The 15,997-nt window shown below is 42.9% G+C and overlaps 1 protein-coding gene and 1 long non-coding RNA gene across 51 annotated transcripts in view; both read right to left on the minus strand.

Annotated features, from left to right (window-relative positions):
• The window catches only part of LOC126984250 (mucin-12-like), a 148,768-nt gene that overhangs the window by 46,185 nt on the left and 86,586 nt on the right, over positions 1 to 15,997 (minus strand). The window lies entirely within an intron of this gene.
• Positions 2,125 to 5,073, minus strand: LOC126984258 (uncharacterized). Its single transcript, XR_007736521.1, has 2 exons — positions 2,300 to 5,073; positions 2,125 to 2,156 (listed from the first exon to the last, which is right to left on the minus strand). It is a non-coding gene; the product is annotated as an uncharacterized LOC126984258 (long non-coding RNA).

Genomic DNA, 15,997 nt, shown 5'->3' on the forward strand with positions numbered 1-15,997 from the left:
ATGAAAAAAAAAATCAGGGTTCGTGAGATGGAAAAAAAAAATCGTCAGCAGTACTTTGTAACATATTGAAAAGTAGTTACGTTCTCTTATCATACGGTATAGGAAATGAATATATGGTAACGTAGGTAAGAAAAAGAAACAAATTACACGAATCATTCACCTGACAAACGGCTGCCAGTGTTTTTTTTTTCTTTGAACGCGACGACCCAAAAAAAGAAAAAAGAAAAAAACAGAAAAACGAAGCTGTTGCCAAGGCGGGGAGGAGACGCCCGCAGAGAGAGAGAGAGAGAGAGAGAGAGAGAGAGAGAGAGTGTCGGGGGAAGGGAGTTTTCGGCCCTCGGGACATGCTAACGAGCTTGCATGCCTTCCTTCTCTCCCTCCTCCCTCTCTCCCTCTCCTCCTCCCTCTTCTCTACCATGACTCCATTCATTTCCTCTATTCCTCCTTCCCTCTTCCTTTCCTACACACCTTCCTTCGATCTTCCTTTTCGTATTTTCTTTATTTTCATCCTTTCATTCACACACACACACACACACACACACACACACACATGAAGGGCAAGTATATATCGTCTCTCTCTCTCTCTCTCTCTCTCTCTCTCTCTCTCTCTCTCCTTTTTTTTTCTCCCCGTTGGCGGAAGATGTCTGAGTTTCCGGAACGGGCGCGGCGCCGGGTTGGCCCCAAATGTAGGTCAGGTTAATGAGCGCCCTCACCTGTAGAACACCTGCGGGCCGACACCTTTAAACTCCCCTCCTTTACCCCCCTCTCCCTTACCTCTCTCTCCCTCCCTAAACCTTCCCCTTTGTAACCTTGTGCCTCCCATTTTCGCCGATATGTGGAGTTTCTGAGCTATTTTTTTTGTTTATGTATGTTTTTCTTGTTCCTTTTATTTATTAGTTTATATTTGTCATTGCAGGTTTTGTTATAATTGTCCTCTGTGTGTGTGTGTGTGTGTGTGTGCGTGTGTGTGTCTGTCTGTCTGTCTGTCTGTCTGTCTGTCTGTCTCTCTCTCTCTCTCTGCATTATCATTTCACCTTCATCATGACCTCCATCCCCCCCCTCCCCCCCCCGCCATTGTCCTCCCCGTTACCTGTCCGCCGGCGACAAATTACGTCAGGTATGCGATTCTTCCGACACTCTCACCCGTCCTTTGTGCGTGTCGAGCTGTATCGGTAACAGTACACATTGTTTGGCCGTTATTATGTCTGTGTTTGTTTATCTGTCTGTCTGTCTGTCTCTCTCTCTCTCTCTCTCTCTTATTATTATGCACAGAATGTTTCTCCTTGTAATTATTTGTCTGTGAGTCTCTTCATCGTTGTTTTCTCTCCCCTCCCCCTTCTCTCCCCTCCCTTTCTTCTCCCTCTCCCCCCTCCCCCTTCTTTCTCTCTCCCTCCTTCCCTCCTTCCCCCTCCCTCGTCTTATCTCTTCATCTCGCTCCCATTCTCTCACAGCTCAAAGAAAACAACACGAATGAAGTTCTTAGACCCCGTGATGAGAAGAGCTTGCATGTGTGTGTGTGTGTGTGTGTGTGTGTGTGTGTGTGTGTGTGTGTGTGTGTGTGTTTAGATAAGGAGGATCGTTCATACTCTACTGCCTTAGCAATTCAAGCATGTTATCTCTCTCTCTCTCTCTCTCTCTCTCTCTCTCTCTCTCTCTAACAATGATAATAGCAATAACAAAGACAATAACGGCCATAATAATTGTAATAATAATAATAATAATAATAATAATAATAATAATAATAACAACAACAATAACAACAACAATAATATCCTTTCTTTTTCTTGCATATAAGTGTGAATGCATCTCGGCTTTCAGGATGATTACTTTGTGTGTGTGTGTGTGTGTGTGTGTGTGTGTGTGTGTGTGTGTGTGTGTGTGTGTGTGTGTGTGTGTGTGTGTGTGTGTCACGTCTCCTCCCGCCACATAATTAACAATATTATCTAGACTGCAGACGTTGTAATGTAATTTATTTCTGGGAGCTGACATTTCTGTTTTACCGCTTTCTCCTTTTCCTTCTTCTTCTTTGCTGTTGCTGTTCCTCTCTCCCTCCTATAGTTATTGTCTCATATCTATCTTATTTATTTTTTTACGTTTATTTTTATTTATTTTTCCTTAAGTTAATCTCTTTTTTCTATATATTTCTTCATCACCTTCTGTTTTCTTGTTTTCTCTTTTTTCCTTCTTTAATGTTGTGCTTCTGTTTCCTTTTGTTATTTTCTCATTTCTCTCTTACTTATTTTTTTAACGTTTATTTTTCTCTAAGTTAATCTCTTTTTTCTATATATTTCTTCATCACCTGTTTTCTTGTTTTCTATTTTTTCCTTCTTCAATGTTGTGCTTCTTTCTCCTTTTGTTATTTTCTCATTTCTCTCTTACTTATTTTTTTAACGTTTATTTTTCTCTAAGTTAATCTCTTTTTTCTATATATTTCTTTATCAGTTTGTTTTCTTGCTTTCTCTTTTTCCTTCTTCTTTACTGTTGTGCTTCTGTTTCCTTTGGTTATTGTTTTTTCTCCTCCTTTTTAATTAATCTTCATTGTATTCTTTTTTTCTTCTCTTGTCTGCTGTTTTTTCTCTTCCCTGTTCATACTTTTTCTTTGTATTTTTTTTTCTCTCCGTTATCTATTGCATTTTCTCCTCCCTTTTCATTCTTTTTCTCTGTTTTCTTCTGTTCCATCTTTAGCTTCTGTATTTTCTCCTCCCTTTTCATTCTTTTCTTTGTATTCTTTTGTCCCACCTTCAGTTCTATCTATCTATCACTCAATCTATCTATCTATCTATATTAGTTTACATACACCTTTATCATCGCCCTTTTTGCATTTCTTTAAAGTTTTATCCTCCTTTTCTTACCATTTTCACTTTTCTACAATCAATTCTTATTATCTATCAATCAATCTATCTATCTATATTAGTTTACATACACCTTTATCATTGCCCTTTTACATTTTTTTTAAAGTTTTATCCTCCTTTTCTTAATATCCGTCCCGCGGTATAATCTCTTCCCCATCGATCATTCTAAGTTTGCCTCGGCGCGCCCAAGTTTTTTCTTCCCTTCAGGTCGACCGTCATTTGTCATCTTCATCATAAAACAACAAAAATCTTACAGCGACCAAGATAAGGAAGTCGCTCATTATTATTATCATTATCATCAGCATTATTGTTATCGTTATTAGAGTAGTGACTGTAGCATGAGCAGTAGTAGTAGTAGTGGTAGTAGTAGTTAGTAGAAAAGTAGATTATCAAGACTCCTCTCCTCCCGAAATTGACCTCTCTTTTGGCCACTCTTCTGAACTCATATAGGGTCAGTGTTTGGCAGTTTATTTTCTCTTACTTTTTTTCCCCTTGAGCTGTTTCCTTTACACTAAAAAAAAAAGTCGTACTAATATTAATAGCAGTAGTAGTAGCAGTCTGATTTTGTTACCCTAATGTTACTGAGACGAGCACCGGAGCAACGCGCAGCTGTAAATAACGTATGTACCCAACTTTACGTATCTCACTTAAATCTCCCTAGTCTAATTTACCCTAATGTTACTGAGATGAGCACCGAAGCAACGCGCAGCTGTAAATAACATGCACCCAACTTTTCCTATCTTACCTAAATCTCCCTTCTCATACAGAAAAAAAAACGCATTACTTCGTTTTTTCGTTTTAACTTCGCGCAAATAAACAAACTTCGATGACGTCACCCTCGCCACACGCCACCCTTGAGCGCCGTCCTGGTCCGCGATTGGCTATCAGTCCGCACGTCCCGGCCAATCAGGCGTGAAGGTCGGCAATGCTTCATCCCGGAGTAGCGGTGACGTCATGGCTAACCCTCTCAAAGTTTGCTGAATAATTTGCGTCTAAGAAATGTAATATCTAGTCATTGTCATATATTTTCTATCAGTTTTTTTCTTCTGTCTTTCTGCGTTACACATCCCATTTTCTTTATCTTACCTCCGTGTTAGAAATCTTATAGAAATCTAATATATAGTCATCGTTACTTATTTTCAATCAGTATTCTTCTTTCTTTCTGCGTTACACATCCCATTTTCTTTATTTTACCTCCGTGTTAGAAAATTTAATATCTAATCATCGTTGTTTATTTTCTGTCTCCCCTTTCTTTTTTTTTGTTTTTGGTTTGACTTATAAATATATCCTTTCTCTATGTATTTTCTTTGAGTTACCTCTGTGCCATCTATTCTGCCTCCGTTTTCTTTCTTTTTTCGTTATATATCCCATTTTCTTATATTTATCTGCGTGTTAAAACGTTATTTATTTTCTATCCGTTTTCTTTTTCATTCATTTGCTATATATATTTCATTCCTCGCTATATTTTCTTTGAGTTACCTTCGTGTCATCTATTTTGTCCCCGTTTTCTTTTGGTTTTGCGTTATGTATCCCGTTTTCTTTAATTTATCTGCGCGTTAGAAATTGATGTCTCGGCAACGTCATTTTTTATTAATTTCCGTTTTCCTTTTCTTTCTTTTATTGCGTCGTACATCCCGTTTTCTTTTATTTACCTCTGCGTTTGAAATCTATTGTCTCGACAACGTTATTTTATTACTATCTCCGTTTTCCTTTTCTTTCCTTTATTTTTCCGCGTCTTACATCCTGTTTTCTTTACCTCAGCGTTTGAAATCTAATGTCTCGGCTAGGTCATTTTTTTCCTATTTCCGTTTTCCTTTTATTATATTTTATTGTGTCGTACATCCCATTTTCTTTTATTTACCAGCGCGTTAGAAATTCAAATCTCGGCAACGTTATTTGTTTTCTATTTTCATCCTCCCTTTACTTTCTTTTATTGCGTCGCACATCCCGTTTTCTTTTATATACCTCCGTGTTTGAAATTAATGTCTCGGCAACGTCATATTTATATCCATTTCTCTTTTTCTTTTTGCGACATTCATTCCATTCATTCCATTTGCCTTTATTAACCTCCTTCTCGGAAATCCAATATCTATGCAACGTCATTTTCTATTTTCATTTTATATCTTTATTTATTTTTGCGTTATATCCCATTTTCTTTTATTTACGTCCTTCCCGTTTTCTCTTACACGTGAAGAAAGGGGTGTCTTAAGAGACTTGTAAGTGGGGTGGGGAAAAAGGAGGATGGGTGGATAACAAAAGGGGATTAGATTAGGGGATAAAGGGGAGGAGGAGGAGGAGGAATATGCGATGCTGTTGTTGTGGGCCATGGTTGTGGGTGTCTGGGAAGTGGATTGACGGGGAGGCGTGACAGGGGGGCAGGGAGTGGCAGAGGAGGATAGGGAGGGAGGTCTTTGGCGGGTTGAGGGAGTGGGGTGAGAGAGGGCGAGGCGTCTGACGGAGGGTGTGGCAAGGGAAGGGGTGAGAGGGGAGAGAGTGAGGGGAGGGTGGTAAGAGAGAGGATGAAGGGAAGGAAGTGAAGGGGGAGAGGGTGGTAAGAGAGAGAATGAAGGGAAGAGAAAGAGAGGAAAAGAGGGGGATGGAGAAAGGAAGGGAAGAGAATGAATAAGAGAGGGAAAGAATAAGTAACATGGGAAGGGGAGAGAGGAGGTGGAGGGGGAGGAGGTGAAGGAGAGAGGAAAAAAGGAGAAAGAGCAATAGGTAAAGGAAGAAGAATAAGGGAAGAACAGGAAGAGAGAGATAAAGAAGGGACGAGGATGGTATGGGAGAGGAAGGGGAGGTGAAGGGAGTGGTAAGGGGAGTGGGGAAGAGAGGGGTGAAGGGTGAAGGGGAAGGATGGTGTGGTCGCTTAGCACCGGCGGCCCAGGGTTCGAAAGAGCATAAGTTGACCAGGGAATGTTATATGAAACCAATTTTTGTCCTTATCTCTCTCCTCCTCCTCCCTTTTTCCTCCTTCCTCTCTCCTCACCTCATTTCTCCTCCTAATTATTCCCTATTTACTTCCAATCTCTCTCCTCTCTTTTCATTCCCCTTCTTCCCTTTCTCTCTTTTCTTCTCATTCATCTTTTTCTCCTTTTTCCTCCCTTACGTCATCACCTTATTCTCATTCTCCTTCCTTCTTTCCTTCCCTCCTTCTTCCATCCTCCCTCCCCTCACCATCTCTCCCTCCCATCATTTCACGGTTCAATTTCCTCTCTGCTCCATCATTCTCTCCCTTTTGCCTCTTTCCTCCTCTTCCTTTTCCTCCTGTTTCTCCTCCTCCTCTCCTTTGCCTTCACTTTCATTCCTTACTTTCCGTTTACCTTCTTTTCCTTTCTCCATACGCTCTCTCGTCCACGCCTTCTTTCCCTCTTCCCCTCTTCCTCACCTCCCCTCCCTTCCCTTCCCCTAAATCCTCAATCCCAGGTGCCGCCGACGCTCAAAAGTCTCCTGGGACGTCTCAGCCAGGAAGGGTCTCAACGGTACACACACACACACACACACACACACACGAAAAAGGGGCTAACATGGATGACATAAAGGGAGAAAAGGAAAAGTAGTAGGAAAAGAAAGAAAAAGGAAGAGGAGAAGAAGGAGGAGGAGGAGAGAAAATCATATATACTGAGTTAGCCAAGAGAGTTTCAAGAGTTTTAAGCACGTTTACACACACACACACACACACACACCACACACACACACACACTAGCAAACGAACATACAAATCCATATCTCACACGCAAAACACTCCTAGTTAAGAATTCTAATAACCTTCAACAAGAAACCTAATAACATGTAATTACAGAGTGGCTAAAAAGTTTCGGTAATTTAAACCAGCAAGAAATAACTCACCACCCCCACAACCTTCCCCTTCCTCTCCCCTCACCTCCCCTTCCCCTCCCCTTCCCTTCCCCTCGCGCGGCTTAAATGGGGAGGAAGTCTTAAGCATCGGTGACATCAGGAAGGGGAAGAAGGGGAAGGCGAAGCGTGGGAGGTGGAGAATGGAAGCAAATATGAACGAAAATAGAAGGAAGTTGAAATAAGAAGATGGGATAGGAGGGGGAAGTGAAGGAAGGAAGGGATGGGAAGAGGAAGAAAGGAAAGGGAAGGGAATAGGAAGGAAGGAAATGGGAAAGAATGGGAAGGGAATGGTAAGGAAGGAAGGGGATAGAAAGAATGGGGAAAGGAAGGAAAGGGAAGGGGATGGGAATGAAAGAAGGGGTGATGGGGAATGAAAAATTATATAACCGGAAATAGAAAGAAATTGAAATAATCTAAAAAAGAAAAGGAAGAAAGGGGAAAGGCGAGGCTGAAGCGGATGAGAAGTTCGGGAAGGAAGGGAAGGATAGGGATTTTCAGGGGGGAGGAGGGGAGAGAGAGGGATTGGAGGGGGAGATGAAGGAGCTCTGAAAAGTTTAGTGAAAAGACAAGGTGAGGAAAAGTAGGAAGGAAAGAAGGAAGGAAGGAGGTAGAAAATAAAGAAGGAAAAGAAGAAAGGAAAAAATAGACATTCTCTCTCTCTCTCTCTCTCTCTCTCTCTCTCTCTCTCTCTCTCTCTCTCTCTCTCTCCTGAAGAAAAGAGAGAGAGAGAGAGAGAGAGAGAGAGAGAGAGAGAGAGAGAGAGAGAGAGAGAGAGAGAGAGAGAGAGAGAGAGGAAGGACAGAAGGGCCAGAATGCTTCCTCATCTCAGGCTTCATAACAAGCTCCTTTGTGTGTGTGTTTGTGTGTTTGTTTACCTGCATGACACCTGTTCTCTCAAGTGTTTACAAGAGCGTGGCCACAAGGACCCCGCATGTTGTTATTATTATTATTATTATTATTATTATTATTATTATTATTATTATTATTATTATTATTATTATTATTATCATCATCATCAGTATTTACTACTACTTCTGCTACTACTACTACTACTACTACTACTACTAGAACGTCTTAAGTCTTGCCCGAAAAAAAATATTAACATCATTTCGATTAAACTTTCCTTCTTTTTATAATTTTCCTCCTTTATCATTTAGCTACATTACGTCTGGAGGGATGAGGGGATGGAGGAGGGAGGAAGGAGACAGATGGAGAGAGAACTGTGGAGACATGCAGGTGGAGGAAAGTGTGAAGGAGGAAGTGGAGATAGAATAGAGGAACCAGGTGTAGAGAAGTGTGTGTGGGAGGAGGAAAGGAAGAAGAGAGGAAGATGAAGAAGAGACTGCTGGGCTGGTGAAGGTCGTGGCCAGAGAAGGAGGAGGAGGTGGAAGAGGCCGATGGTGAAGGGAGGTAGGTAAGGATGGAGGGAAGGAGGGAGGGAAGTGAGGTGAGCAAGGAGGGAAAGAAAGTGAAGGGACGTGCGTGAGGGAAATGAGGTAGAAGGACGAGGAGGAGGAAGAGGAGGAGGAAGAGGAGGAAGAGGAGGAGGAGAGAGGAGAGAGAGAGAGAGAGAGAGAGAGAGAGAGAGAGAGAGAGAGAGAGAGAGAGAGAGAGAGAGAGCGAAGACTAAAAAAAGGAAATAAAGAAGCAGAAGAGGAAGAAAACAAGAAGAAAAAAATCGAACAAAAAAATAACGAGAAATCAAACAAACAACAACAAAAACAACAACAGAGAGAGAGAGAGAGAGAGAGAGAGAGAGAGAGAGAGAGAGAGAGAGAGAGAGAGAGAGAGAGAGAGAGAGAGAGAGAGAGAGAGAGAGAGTCGTTTCATTAGTAGTTGTGAGTCGTTCGTCAATTCATCCCCGTCGCACAGGTAAGAGAACGTCACCTGCCCCCCCCCCCCCCCTGCCTCCTCTTTTTTGGGCCTAGTTGTGTATCCTCCCTCCCCCTCTTCCCCCCCTGTACTGTCCCTCCCTCACTCACTCACTCACTCACATACCTACTTCTTCATCCCTCTGTCCTTTCTTCTGTTCCTCCTCCTCCTCCTTCTCCTCCTCCTCCTCCGTCTATAACATTACTCTTCTCTCTCTCTCTCTCTCTCTCTCTCTCAATTTTCGTAATCTCGTCTGTGAAATAGGACCAGAAGGGGAAGTATATAAGGAGGAGGGAAAAGAAAGAAGGAAGGGAGAAGAGGGAGGGAGGGAGGGAGAGAAAGAAAATGGGAATACTTTTTTTTTCTTGGAGGCAAAGAAATTTAACTTTTTGGCTGGAGAGAAGAGGAGGAGGAGTAGAAGAAGAAGAAGAAGAACAAGAAGAAGAAGAAGAGGATGATGATGATGAAGAAGAAGAAGAAGAAGAAGAAGAAGAAGAAGAAGAAGAAGAAGAAGAAGAAGAAGAAGGGAAAAGAAATATGGAAAAAAAAAGAAGGAAAATATATGGAAAAATAAGAAAAAATAAGTAATTTTATATATACAATGAGCTCTCTCTCTCTCTCTCTCTCTCTCTCTCTCTCTCTCTCTCTCTCTCTCTCTCTCTCTCTCTCCCCCTTGTTGTTGTTGTTTGTTTTCTTGTTATTTGCGTTGTTCTTGTTCTATTTATTTTCTTTTTATATTTTTTTTTCTTTTTGTTTGTCTGTTCTCTCTTTTTTTCTCTTTTTTTCTCTCTCTCTCTCTCTCTCTCTCTCTCTCTCTCTCTCTCTCTCTCTCTCTCTCTCTCTCTCTCTCTCTCTCTCTCTCTCTCTCTCTCTCTCTCTCCGTTACGTCACAGTGCCAGCTGATCCTTGTTACCTCCATGATCCCTTCCCTCCCATTCTTTCCTCCCCCTCTCTCCTCCCTTCCTCTCCTCCTCTCCCCTTATCCTCTTCCTCTCTCTCCTTCCTTCTCCCTCCCCTTCTCTCTCTCTCTCTCTCTCTCTCTCTCTCTCTCTCTCTCTCTCTCTCTCTCTCTCTCTCTCTCTCTGCATGGTGTACTTATCTGAATTCCGCAACAAACACGTAACAAACAGGTATATAGTCCACACTCACCTGCAAAGAGAAGAAAAAAAGAACATTAGAAAGAATAAAGAAAATAAATACTGAATGGAAAATATAAATAAATAAATGTTTGGGAAAAGAGAAGATAATGTTTTATTATTATTATTAATATTATTATTATTATTATTATTATTATTATTATTATTATTATTATTATTGTTATTATTATTATTATTATTATTATTATTATTATTATTATGAGTAGTAGTAGTAGTAGTAGTAGTAGTAGTAGAAGTAGTGATAGTAGTTTTAATAGTAGTGGTTGTAGAAGCATCATCCATAACAGCAACCATCATCATCACCACCACCACCACCACCACCACCGTCATCACCACCACCACCATTTCTCCCGCGGCCCCGGTGATGGGTGACAAGTGTTCCAATGCAGCTCAATGGGCGACGAGCCATAAATATTTACCTTAGTTAGCTTTAAGTGATAAATATTTGGCTCAAGTGGGCGTGCGGGGGAGGAGGAAGGGGAAGAAGTGGAGGAGGAGGAGGAAGTGTGGAAAGGGGAGAGAGAGAAAGAGAGGGAGAGAGACAGAGCAGGTGGATGGGAGGGAGAAGACAGCAGGTGAAGGGACAGGAAGAGGAAGAGTGAGAATGATAATTAAAAGAGGAAGAGGAATATAAGAGAAAGGATAATTGAAGGAAGGAAAGTTAAGTAGGGAGGGAGGGAGAAGACAGCAGGTGAAGGAACAGGAAGAAGAGGAAGAAGAGGAGAGGGAGAATAATTAAAGAGGAAGAGGAGAATAAGAGAAGACATCAAAGGTAGAAGAAAATAGACTATAAAAAGATATTAAGCAAGAAAAGTAAGAGGAGGAAAATGAAAAAGAAAAAAAAGTAAGGAAAGGAGGAGGAGGAGGAAAGAAGGGAGGAAAAGGAAAGCAAAAATAAAAATAATTAAGGAGTAAAGAAAGGAAAGAGAAACAAGAAAAAATTGAGGAAAGGAAAAGTAAGGAAAGAAATGGAGAAGGAGAGAAAGGAAGGAGAGGGAATGGAGGAAAGAAAGGAAAGAGAGGGAAAAGGAGGTATGGAGGGGAGAAAAGGAGAGAAAATTATAAAAAAAGGAAAGGAGAAGAGAAAGGAAGGAAAAGAAAATGAATGTTGGAGGAAAGGAAAAAACAAAACAAAGGAAGTAAAGGATTGGAGGAGGAGGAGGAGGAGAGGAAGAAAGGAAAGGAATGGAGGAGAAGAAAAGAAAGAAAAGGAAGAAAATAAATGGAAGAGGAGAGAAAGGAAAACAAGAAGAGCAAAAAAACAACAACGAGGAGAGTAAAGTCAAGAACGGAGGAGGGAGAGAAAGGAGGCAAAAGAGAGGAGGAGGAGGAGGAGGAGGAGGAGGAGGAGGAGGAGAAAGTTCGGTAAAGGTGAGAGAGAGGAAGGAAGGTGGAGGCGGAGGGAACGATGGCACCAGGGAGGAAGGGAAGAAGGAAGGACGGAGAGAAGGGAGAAAGAGACGAGTGGATAGGGAGGAAGGAAGGAAGGGAGGGAGGGAGAAGGAAGGGCAACAGTGGCACCAGGGAGGAAGGGAGGGAGAGATGAGTGGGAAGGAAGAAGAAGGGATGGGGAGGAAGGAAGGGAGGAAGAGAGGGAGGGAAGGGCAGTAGTGGCAATAGAGAGGAAGGGAGGGAGAGATAGTAGGAAGGAAGAAAGGATGGGGAGGAGGGAAGGAAGGAAGGGAGGGAGGGAAAGGCACCAGTGGCATCAGGGAGGAAGGGAGGGAGAGACGACTGGGAAGGGAGAAGGAGGAGGGATGGGAAGGAAGGAAGGAAGGAAGGGAGGGAGGGAGGAGGAGGAGCAACAGTGGGTGGCACCAGGGAGGAAGGGAGGGAGACACGACTGGGAAGGGAGAAGGAGAAGGGATGGGGAGGAAGGGAGGGAGGAAAGGGTTAGGGAGAACATCAGAGGTTATGTGTTTCTGTTGCCAGCCTCCGAGATCCTCCCTCCTTCCCCTCCTTCCCTCCCTCTTTCTCTCTCTTTCCTCCTCCTCCTCCTCCCTTAACCGTGGCGTCCGTCGCTGGCTGGGGAGAGGAGGAGGAGGAGGAGGGAGGAGCAAGAGAGGGAGGAGGAGGAATCTCTGACGCAACAACTAGAGAGAGAGAGAGAGAGAGAGAGAGAGAGAGAGAGAGAGAGAGAGAGAGAGAGAGAGAGAGAGAGAGAGAGAGAGAGAGAGAGCATTCGTGGAAGCAAAGAGAAGGATGAAAGCAACAGATAACTAATTTATAATAGTTCGAGGTGGCATATGAGTGTGAGGAGGAGGAGGAAGAAGAGGAAGAGGAGGAAGAAGATGTGTGGGAGGGAAGAGGAGGAGGAAGACCAGAGAAAGGCAGAAAGAGCAGGTGTGTGTGTGTGTGTGTGTGTGTGTGTGTGTGTGTGTGTGTGTGTGTGTGTGATGCAAGAGGAAGGAAGAGACGCAGAAAAATGTTGAAAATAATAATAAAGATAAAAAAAGGAGGAGGAGGAGGAGGAAATGAGGGAGAGAGAAAGTAATAGTAGTAGTAGTAGTAGTAGTAGTAGGAGGAGGAGGAGGAGGAGGAGGAGGAGGAATGGAGATTGGAGATAACGTGTGAGTTTGGTGTGGAGGTGTGGAAGGGAGGGAGAGGTAAGGTGGAGGAGGAGGAAGAGGAGGTGGAGGAGGAGGAGGAGAAACATATAAGGTAAGAAGAAAAGATGAGGAAAAGGTGGAGGAAATATAGGAGAAAGAGAAGAGAGGAAAAGGAGGAGGAAAATAGAGATGAAAAGAGATGGGGAAAGATAGAAGATGGAGGAGGTGTGGGAGGTGTGGAGGTGTGCAAGGGGAGGTGGAGAGAGGTGGAAGGTGGAAGTGCAGGATATGTTGAGGGGAGATGTGAAGGTGGAGTGTGAGAGGTGTGCAGGGGTGTGTGGAGATGGAGTTTGAGAGGAGGAGGTGCAGGGGGATTTTGGGGGAGGTGGGAGGTGGAAGTGCAGCAGATGGTGGAGGGAGATGTGGCGGTGGAGTGTGGGAGGTTTGCAAGGGGATGTGTTAGGAGAGATGTGGAGGTGCAGGGAGGTGGGAGGTGGAGGTGCAGATGTTGGGGGGAGGTGGAGTGTGGTAGGTGTGCAAGGGGAGGTGTTGGGGGGAGGTGCGGAGGTGTGGTGTGGGCGGTCTTATTTTCCTGCGCCTTCAGTATTTATTTTCTTTCTTTTTTTTACTGATTTCAGAGCGAGAACGACGGCCGCCTACACACACACACACACACACACACACACACACACACACACACACACACACACACACACACCGTCGCTGCCACCTACGTCACACCTGCATGCGCGCCAATTAAGGTAAGATTGAAGTATTATTTGTTTTTGCATACATACATACATACATACATACATACATACATACATACACATCTATTATTACTTACATATAATTGAACACATACATATTTTAAAACCCATACGAGCACTACATATTTACGTTCACACACACACACACACACACACACACACACACACACACACACACACACACACACTCTCACTGACAAAAATACGTACAGACAGACATGGCCGCAGACAGACAGACAGACTGACAGAAGGGCGCGAGTAATGGAGAAAGGGGCGGGGAGATAAATAGAGATAGGGCGGAATAGTGAGAAAGAAAGATAGAGAGAGAGGAAGGGGAGACGCATCACTTTGGACAAGCTCCAACGACAGAGGATTGATTCTCTCTCTCTCTCTCTCTCTCTCTCTCTCTCTCGCTCGCTCAGGTTACACAAAAAATTAAAACGTTAAATTTTTAGTGAGAATTTTCTTTCGCTGCGTCAGAAAAAGTTGATCAGATTTTTATTATATTTTCGAGGCCAAGATTTTCAAACTTTCATATCTTGCGCGGATGTTTCTGAAAATACTGACAGACAAATTAGGGCGAAAATCACTTAGAATCCATTTATCAAGTGTGTGTGTGTGTGTGTGTGTGTGTGTGTGTGTGTGTGTGTGTGTGTGTGTATGTGTGTGTGTGTGTGTGTGTGTGTGTGTGTGTGTCGGTCTGATGCGAGTTTTTTTTATATATATAATGAAATTTGAGAAGAAAAAAATAGTCGTGTGATTAAAAAACTACTTCTCTCTCTCTCTCTCTCTCTCTCTCTCTCTCTCTCTCTCTCTCTCTCTCTCTCTCTCTCTCTCTCTCTCTCTCTCTTTTTTAGATTTACACTCGAGTAATTTCCTCCTACGCAGAACGTTTAGTTAGTTGTGTACATATTTTCTCTTGTTCTTAAACCTTATACTTTTTTTCCCTTCCTGTAATAGTTTGTTTTTCATTCCAATTCTCTCTTTCTATATATCTCTATCTTTCTATCTATCTATCTATAATGTAATCCTAAGTTCTCAATCAATATTTCTTTTAAGCTTTTTCGTATTCTGATGAGCCTTATAACACTTTTCCCTCCCTGTAATAGTTTGTTCTTCATTCTATTTATCTCTTTCTATTTATTTATCTATCTATCCATCTCACCGCCAAACCAATAATGTAATCTTCAGTTCTCAATCAATATTAATCCTCCTCTACGCCGCTACCTTATATTTTCCAACCTCCTGAACCTATAATAGTTTGTTTTTCATTCTAATTTTCTCTCTACTCGTACCTCTGTATCTATATGTCTATCTCACCGCCAAACCAATAACGTAATCTTAAGTTCTCCATCAGTATTTCCACTACGCCACTACCATATTTTTTCCCCCTCCGATCAAAACAAGGACTCGCAGCTGTATGTAGTATTTTCTTTTCTTTTCCCATCCAGGCGGCAAACTTTCCCTTCACGGCCTCGATCTTCATGACAAGAAACTTTCCTCCGCCGCCACAGAATCGAACTCATTTGTAGACGGATCACAGGAGGGAGGGAGGGAGGGAGGGAGAGAGGGAAGGAGGGAGCAGAGGAAGGAGGCATGAACGAAGGACAAAAAGTGAAGGTCTATTTTTTATGTCAAGTTTAGTGTTTTCGTGACTTGGCCTCTGATAATTAGGGGAGGAGGAGGAGGAGGAGGAGGGAGGGATGGGGAAGGAGAGGAAGGGAGGGATGGAATAGGAGAGGAATGGAGGGAGAAAATATCAGGGAAGAGGAGGAAGAAAAGAGGACAAGTGGGAAGGGAGGAAGGAAATGAAAATGAGAAGAATGGGAACGGAGGGAGAGGAAATTAAGAGAAGGAGGGAAGGAAGAGAAAAGAAGAAGGGAAAAAGAAGTTAGGGAAGAGACGGAAGAAGGGGAGGAAAACAAGAAGGGAGGGAGGAGAAATTGAGGAAGAGGAGGAAGGAAAGAGGAGAGAGGAAGAGAGGAGAAATTAGAGAAAAGGAGGAAGGGAAGAAGTCAGAAAAGGGAGGGGGGGGGAGGGGGGAAGAGAACAAGAAGGGAGGAAGAGGAAAGGAAAGGAAGAAAAAGCGGACAAGAGAGAGAGAGAGAGAGAGAGAGAGAGAGAGAGAGAGAGAGAGAGAGAGAGAGAGAGAGAGAGAGAGAGAGAATAACGATCCCAGCGCTTCTCACTTGACCTCCAATCTTTTACATGTTATGGTTAGCTTGCACGAAAACAACAACAACAACAACAACAACAACAACAACAAGACACCATCACCACCACCACCACCATAAACAACAACAAAATAGTGAATTGTATGTATTTTCTTTCACACTATTGCGATTTCACGTTCATGGTATAGAAGGGTCAAACTACCACCAGGGTTACAAAACTACCCCTGGAAATGCCCCTTAAAAACACCAACGAAAGCCTTGTCAGAAATAGGAGCTTGGGAGCCGAAATGCTTAAGAACACGGGACTGAGATGACGTTTAAAAATATATATGTATCAGGTGTAACTCCCCGACACATCCTCCCTCTGTCTGAAGTCTCGAGTCAGCTGATTGAAGGACCACGTGACCTTGCTCTTGTTTACATTTATCAGCTGATCGTGGCTGTGTTAGGGAACGATTGGAGGCGAAAGGAACATGAAGGCGACTCGTGTTTCTTTTAAATCATCCAGAGAGAGAGAGAGAGAGAGAGAGAGAGAGAGAGAGAGAGAGAGAGAGAGAGAGAGATTAAACTGCAGGTCTCTCTTTTGAGTTGGAATTTCAGTGAATGTCTCCGTCCTCTCTCTCTCTCTCTCTCTCTCTCTCTCTCTCTCTCTCATACATGGAGGAGGAAGAAAAAGAAGAAGAAGAGGAGTGGGCGGATGTGGGAAGGGAAGACGTGATAGGAGAGGTAGGAAGGATAAGGGAGGGAGGGAAAAGAGGAGTGATGGAG

Source organism: Eriocheir sinensis, chromosome 56, assembly GCF_024679095.1.
Source record: "Eriocheir sinensis breed Jianghai 21 chromosome 56, ASM2467909v1, whole genome shotgun sequence".
NCBI classification, from domain to species: domain Eukaryota; kingdom Metazoa; phylum Arthropoda; class Malacostraca; order Decapoda; family Varunidae; genus Eriocheir; species Eriocheir sinensis.